Genomic DNA, 6,779 nt, shown 5'->3' on the forward strand with positions numbered 1-6,779 from the left:
TGTCGAATTCAAGTAACAAAGTTTTCATATTTACCCCCCCTTACGATTAACCCTTTCTATAATAACTTCCATTAAGTCAATATCCAAATTTATAATTTAGTCAAATAAAATTCATTATTAATTAACTTAATTAAACTAATTTTAATTAAATTAATCAATATTCATTAGATCTAATTACTTATTTTAATCCAACTAATAATTGTTAATTTATTAATATTTAAGCAAAATTATTAATAAATTAAAATTTACAACTATATCTATGCAATTAATATTTATTTATTAAATATTTAAAAAGTTTAATCTATTATAAAAATTGAATATATTATAATTTTATTATTTAAAATTTTTAAATAAATAAAATTTGTTTTTAATAATTTAAAAAAAATTATAAAAAAAAATAAAAAAACGAAAACAAAATTTTATATTTTATTTTCCACCACCCACGTTTATAGCCCGTCGGCTTTGGCCGCAGGCCTGCGGTTGCAAGGCCTGCGGCGGTAGGTACTCTGTACCTGCCGTCGCAGTACCTGCGACGCAGGTACTGTCGGCCTGCCGACAGTGGGGGGCGGGTACGGGGTGATTCCCTCCCCCCCCCCCCACTAAAATTATTATATATATATATATATATATTTTTTTTTTATATATATTTTTTTTTAAAAAAATTTCAAATATAATAAAATAAATCCAATTTTATTTTAAAAAAATTAGTTTTTATTTAATTTTCAATAAAACAATTTTTTTTTTTGTTTTTAAAGGATATATATATATCTAGAACTTTCAATTTCATTAAAACAAAACCCTTATTAAATTAGATCTTAATTTCTAAATCAAGAAAACAATGGTTCTAATTAATTCATCCAGTCTCCATGGATACAGAAATTTTTGACGAACAATTAATAAATTCACAATATTGAAAGCTTAAAACTTTCATCGCAGAGAATTCAGATCTACAAACCCCAGACACGAAGAAGGCAGGAAGGGGTAATTGCATATTTAATGGATAATCAAAACACAAGACCCTACCTGATCCTAATGCTATTATGCAATCTCCAGGAACTGTATGCGAATTCGCTCCTCTCAATAACCTTCCCCTCCAAGACTTTCTTCGTATCAGCCTTCTGAAATTTGCTTCCAAAAATTGTCTCCCAAAATTTCCCGTCCAAATTCGTCTATCACCAAAATGAACCCCCAAAGTTGTGATAAGAAAATTCTCCTCAATTCGGGGCACTAATTGTGCGTTTACCCGAGAAGACTCTTTGCACAACTCAGTTAACTCCAAATTAACTTTTATTATCTTTTCCAATTCTTTTGCATTCAACTTTCATGCACATTTAAGTTGAATTATTAAATAACTTTATTTAAAATTTCACTTGACTTCTATTCTTAATTAATTTATTACTTTAAATCTTATGTGCACTTTTAAGAAATTAAAATAACATTATTAATTTTTATAATTTAATCTTTTAATTTAATTCTTATATTTAACTCATGTTTAGATCATGCGATCTAGAATTCTTAATAAATTAATATCTTTCAACTTTTTAATTTATTTTAGAATTTAATTGATAACATATTTAATTAATTTAAATAACAATAGTATTTAGCATTTATTTAAAATGAACTCCAAATATATTATTATTAAATTAAATAAATATTATCCTGTTCTAAGTATATCTTGAACTTTAATTTCCAACTTTAATTCTTTTATTTAATTAATTAATTAATTAATTAAATATAAAGATATCATAATAATTTCTTATTAAATTAAATCATTAATTAGTCTTTTTAATTAGACTTAATTAATAGAAAAATACACCAAGGACTCATAAAGCAACATACGAAAACCCATCATAGAAAAATACATACCAAATCAAACAAAAGGGTTAATAATCACAAAATTACATCATTTGATGCATTCGGAGGGTACTTAACTCAGATACTTGTCCTAATTATCAATTAGGACAATTGGCTAAAGGGTTTAGGATTTGGACTTAAGAGTTTATCTCCCCTCTCTTACCATTGAGACAGTGCGATAGGGTACGCTCATCCTGACAATTCAGGGAAGTCGATACCCGGTACCTGCAACCTGCATAAAATTCACGCATGTACAAACACAATATTCTAAGCTAAACAGGCAATGGCAGGAAGTGGTGCATCGTGTAGATCCCGACTAGCAGGTGACTACGACTCCCTTCCTTAACCATATCAGAAACACCATACATAAATAAAATAGCACGCACACCATACACATGCAGTATGGGGTAAGTATTCATAAGAGGCACATGAAATAATAAGCCATCTAACTAATCATCATCGATAACTAAAACCATTGAATAATCATCATACATGCACGAAATATAGAGTACCAAGTAATCTCATCATATAATAAACTGAGTGTAAACATCCTCTGATAATCTCTAAAATAATGATACTACTCATCAAACATAAATTGGCCTAAAAGAGTTTGGCAATCATATCATAAATGTAGCTCGAAAAATGTAAACTAGGGGCAGGCACTACAAATACCCAATTTGAGAATAATGCAAAGAATAAATAAATTATAGATATGACTAATAAATTAACAAATTGAGTAAATGACCATACCCAGTTTGCAAATTGGGCCTTCAAGTGTTATTTTGCAAAAAAAATTCTCTCAAAATTGACTTTGGCCCAGCATAGGTGAATTTATAGCTGATTTTCACCGAATCGACATTCTGAATGCAATGGCAAGGTCCATTTTGGCTCTAGACGCTCCCAATTTCTATAGATTCTTTGGATTTGGGTCGAGGTGTTGAAGCAACAATGGTCTCAAACAGTTGTGTGAAGATAATCTCTCATGGCTCTGACACTATGTAAGAATTTGGTAAAGCTTTAGTACCATGTAAGAATTTGCCTTAGGGAAAAATTCACCCAAGACCAAGGAACTCAAGCACAAGCACAATAGTAGACCAAGGAGAGTATGATCAAAATGATGATATAATATTCATTCAATATGTATTGATATGAATTGATATGAAAGTATACTAAGAGTGCATGTATATAAAGGCCTCCAAAATGCGTCTAGAATGCTTAGGAGTCAGCAACATGATAAGTCATACAACTAGGCACATGTCCACCACATACGGGTTATCCTCCATTAAGCACATGAGTAAGTGTGACGATGAGAGCATAAGCCTACAAAGGTGTAGCATGCAAAATAATGTTGTAGACACCATGTGCTAAATTAGAGTTGCTTACTCCAGTGTTGTCAACATGACAAATCATAAGAGTACACAAATTCCTAAGGGTCTCACCTAAGAAAGAATAAAATAATGCATTAACCTAAATAAACTTAAGTAAAGTGTAATAAGTAAATACTTACTTACACAAACAAGAAGATTAAATGACCTTTGATGACTCTTAGTGTCCATTTATATCTCCCTCTTTTGTTGTTGTTGTTGTTTTTCTTAATATTATTAATATTCTTACTTTTCCTTAGACTGAAAGCTCCATCTACATTTTATTTACATTTTATTATGTCTTTGTGATTGTCTAAAACAACATTTGTGTAGCACAAAAAAGTGCATAGTTGTGATTATTTCTACATCATCATTTCTTCCTTTAATTTCTCCTTACCATATACACCTTTCTCTTACTATTCAAATTATTATTTTTTGTTTTAAATATCTTTCTTTTAATGGTAGGATATGGATGAACTCCACATACTTCTTGAATATAAACAACTTCCTTTAACTCCCATGTTCCCCAACTAATTTGTCATTTTACTCTCCTTTATTTCATACCTCATCTTTCCTTGAATTAATTCTAAATAAATTTTATACTTAATTAAATATACTTATGAACCTAAATACAATCATGTAACATTATAAAAATTTGTAAAACAAAGATTAAATTGTTGGAACCTATATATAACATATGTAACACAAGAAATAACTTAAATTAATAATGAAGATATGCCACCAACACTAATTACTGTAATATTAAAAATAAATTTATTTTTAATCTAACACTATTTTACCTTGCTGTTGGTAGTACTAATGTGAAAATAATTGCATTAGATCAACTTCAAAACCCATTATAATTCTTCAACCATGCAGGACAAATATTTTTATTCCATCAATAATTTTCAATCCCTTTTCTAGTTTATTGGAGTTGATATTTTACCATACATTGGGAATGCGGGCAGTTCAAGAGGACCTACGGTACCACCATACATGGTTACTGGATAAATCAGTGGAACATTGGGCACCTCTGCTTCTAGTCTCAAAATGTGCATCACTTTTCTCATGCTCGGTCTCACCTTGGGATGTGGATGAGAACACAACAATCCCAACATAAGCACCCTCTCCATTTCATTTGCATCATAATTCCCATTCAATCTCTCATCTGCTGAAGTCAAAATCTTTCCCTGCGAATGAAGATCCCAAACCCATTCTACCAGTCTCCACCCGTGCTCCTGTAAACAAGAGTCCACCACGTGTCTTCCGCAAGCGATTTCCAAACACACCGCTCCAAAGCTGAACACGTCCCATTCACTGTTGGGCTTGCGGGATACCACGCATTCAGGTGCGATATATCCAGCTATTCCAACAACAACAGTTGATTTACCATTTCCAAAATCACCTGCAGTTAGTCTTGCAAGTCCAAAATCTCCAAGCTTTGCTCTGTACTCGGAATCCAACATTATATTGCCAGTCTTTGTTAAAAATAATGTTTATTACAGTAGCTGGGCATTTAATGCACAGTCCAAAGCTTTCTACTTGCTTCTTGGAGCTTCTCTCCTTGTGCAAAATGTGAATTTAAAATTATGTAGAAATCTCTAGAGTGCTTCCTTTCTTGAAGCTTCTCAAGAACCCTCTAGAAATATGTATGAGCTCTATAAATAGAGTATTCCTCTCAGCTGTAATAACATGAAGAAACTTTATAGCTCTTTGATATATTTGAGTCTTGTTTTTTGCTACTCTGTCTTTAAGCTCTATTTTTATGCTCTGTTTTTCAGTTCTTTGTGCTGCTGTTTTAATTTATCATGGTATCAGAACATTTTCAGTTCTTTGGGCTGTGAATATATGATGCTTTTGGAATGAATATATGTGTTTTTTCTTGTGTGAATCTTTACATTTGCAGGCTGTAACTAAGGAGTGAACAGTAGTTTGGTTTGGGACAAAAAAACTACATCAAAGGAAGGATATTGCAGCAAAAGAAAAGGTTTTTTCTTCAACAAATTGGTGAGATTTTTTCAGTTTCAAGCTTGGGTGTTCAAGTTTTTAAATATCTTTCATTCTCATCCAAAAAAGGAGAGAATTTAACAATGGAATCACTTGGTGTGACTTTGCCTACAGTTAAATTAAATGGAAAAAATTATTATGATTGGGTATCTCATGTTGAAATCACTCTAACCCTTCAAAAATTTTATGATATTATGACTGGTAGTGAACAAAAGCCTATGAATCCAGGAAATGATCAAGATAATTGGGATAAAAGGGACAAGAGGGCAGCAGCACTAATCAAGCTTACACTTTCAAAAGAAGTTTTTTCTAGAAGTTCGTAATGAGAGAAGTGGAGTCAAAGTTTGGGAGATTTTGAAAGATTTATATCAAAATTCAGGTGATGTATGGATCTTATCTCTCACAACTGAATTATACAATTTGAAATTATCAAGTTCACAAGAGATAGTCCCACATTTAAGTAAGTTAAAGGAAAAGAAAAATGAGCTTGCTTCTCTTAGAAAAGATATAGATGATAAAGATTTTGTGCAAATTATATTACAAAGTCTTCTAGGATCTTATCAATCATTTATAAGGGGTTTAGATACTACAGATAAATTAAAAAGTATTAAATCAGAAGAATTGTGTGCTAAGTTGGTTCAAGAAGAGAAAAGACAAGTTAAAGAAAAAGAATCATTTGATGGTGAATCTCAAGCATTTGTAATGAAAGGAAAATAATATTATAAGAAGTCACAAGAAAATGAATCTAAAGAAAGAAATTGGAAGAATGAAAATAAGAGTATTTCATATATAGATCATAATAGAAGTAAATGGAAATGTCATTATTGTGGTAAAATGGGTCATAAGGCAAATGAATGTTTCAAGAAAAAAAGAGATGTAGAAAAGAAAGTAAATAATTATCCAAAATTAGGAGATTCTAAAAGAAATGCATTTTGTGTTGCACTTAAAGAAAATAATACTTTCAAAGAAGATTGGGTTATTGATTCCGGTGCTACACAACACATGTCTCATAATGAGAATCAATTTGAATCAATAAGTGAAAATAATATAGAGAAAATATATTTGGGGGATAATAGTACTTTAGAAGTTAAAGGGACTGGTAATGTCAAAGTTGATAATGGTTTGTTCAAAAATGTGAAATTAGTCCCTGAATTAAAAACAAATTTGCTTTCAGTATCTCAAATTGCAAGTCAAGGACATAAAATAGAATTCTACAATGATAAGTGCTTAATCAAGGATGTCAATGATAATTATAGAGTCATTGCAATTGGTAAAATGGAGAATGGATTATATAAATTTCAAGAATTTACTTCTAAATGTGGAGAAAAACATATGTGTGCTATTGCCCAATATGATGATATGAGCAAGATATGGCATGAGCATTTGGGGCACATCAATTTTCAAAGTCTCAAGCTTATGGAGAAATTACAAATGGTGCATGGGTTGCCAAAGATATCATTAAGCCCTAAGGTGTGTGAAGGATGTGCAATGGGAAAACAACATGTGGAAAGTTTCCCTCAAGGTAAATCATGGAGAGCAAAAACTCCTCTACAT

The 6,779-nt window shown here is 31.0% G+C and overlaps 1 pseudogene; it reads right to left on the reverse strand.

Annotated features, from left to right (window-relative positions):
• Positions 1-4,138: 4,138 nt before the first annotated feature.
• On the reverse strand, positions 4,139-4,684 carry LOC149558612 (L-type lectin-domain containing receptor kinase VIII.1 pseudogene; annotated as a pseudogene).
• Positions 4,685-6,779: the final 2,095 nt, after the last annotated feature.

Source organism: Cupressus sempervirens, chromosome 5, assembly GCF_028749045.1.
Source record: "Cupressus sempervirens isolate cs-2001-9-10 chromosome 5, ASM2874904v1, whole genome shotgun sequence".
Taxonomy (NCBI): Eukaryota; Viridiplantae; Streptophyta; class Pinopsida; order Cupressales; family Cupressaceae; genus Cupressus; species Cupressus sempervirens.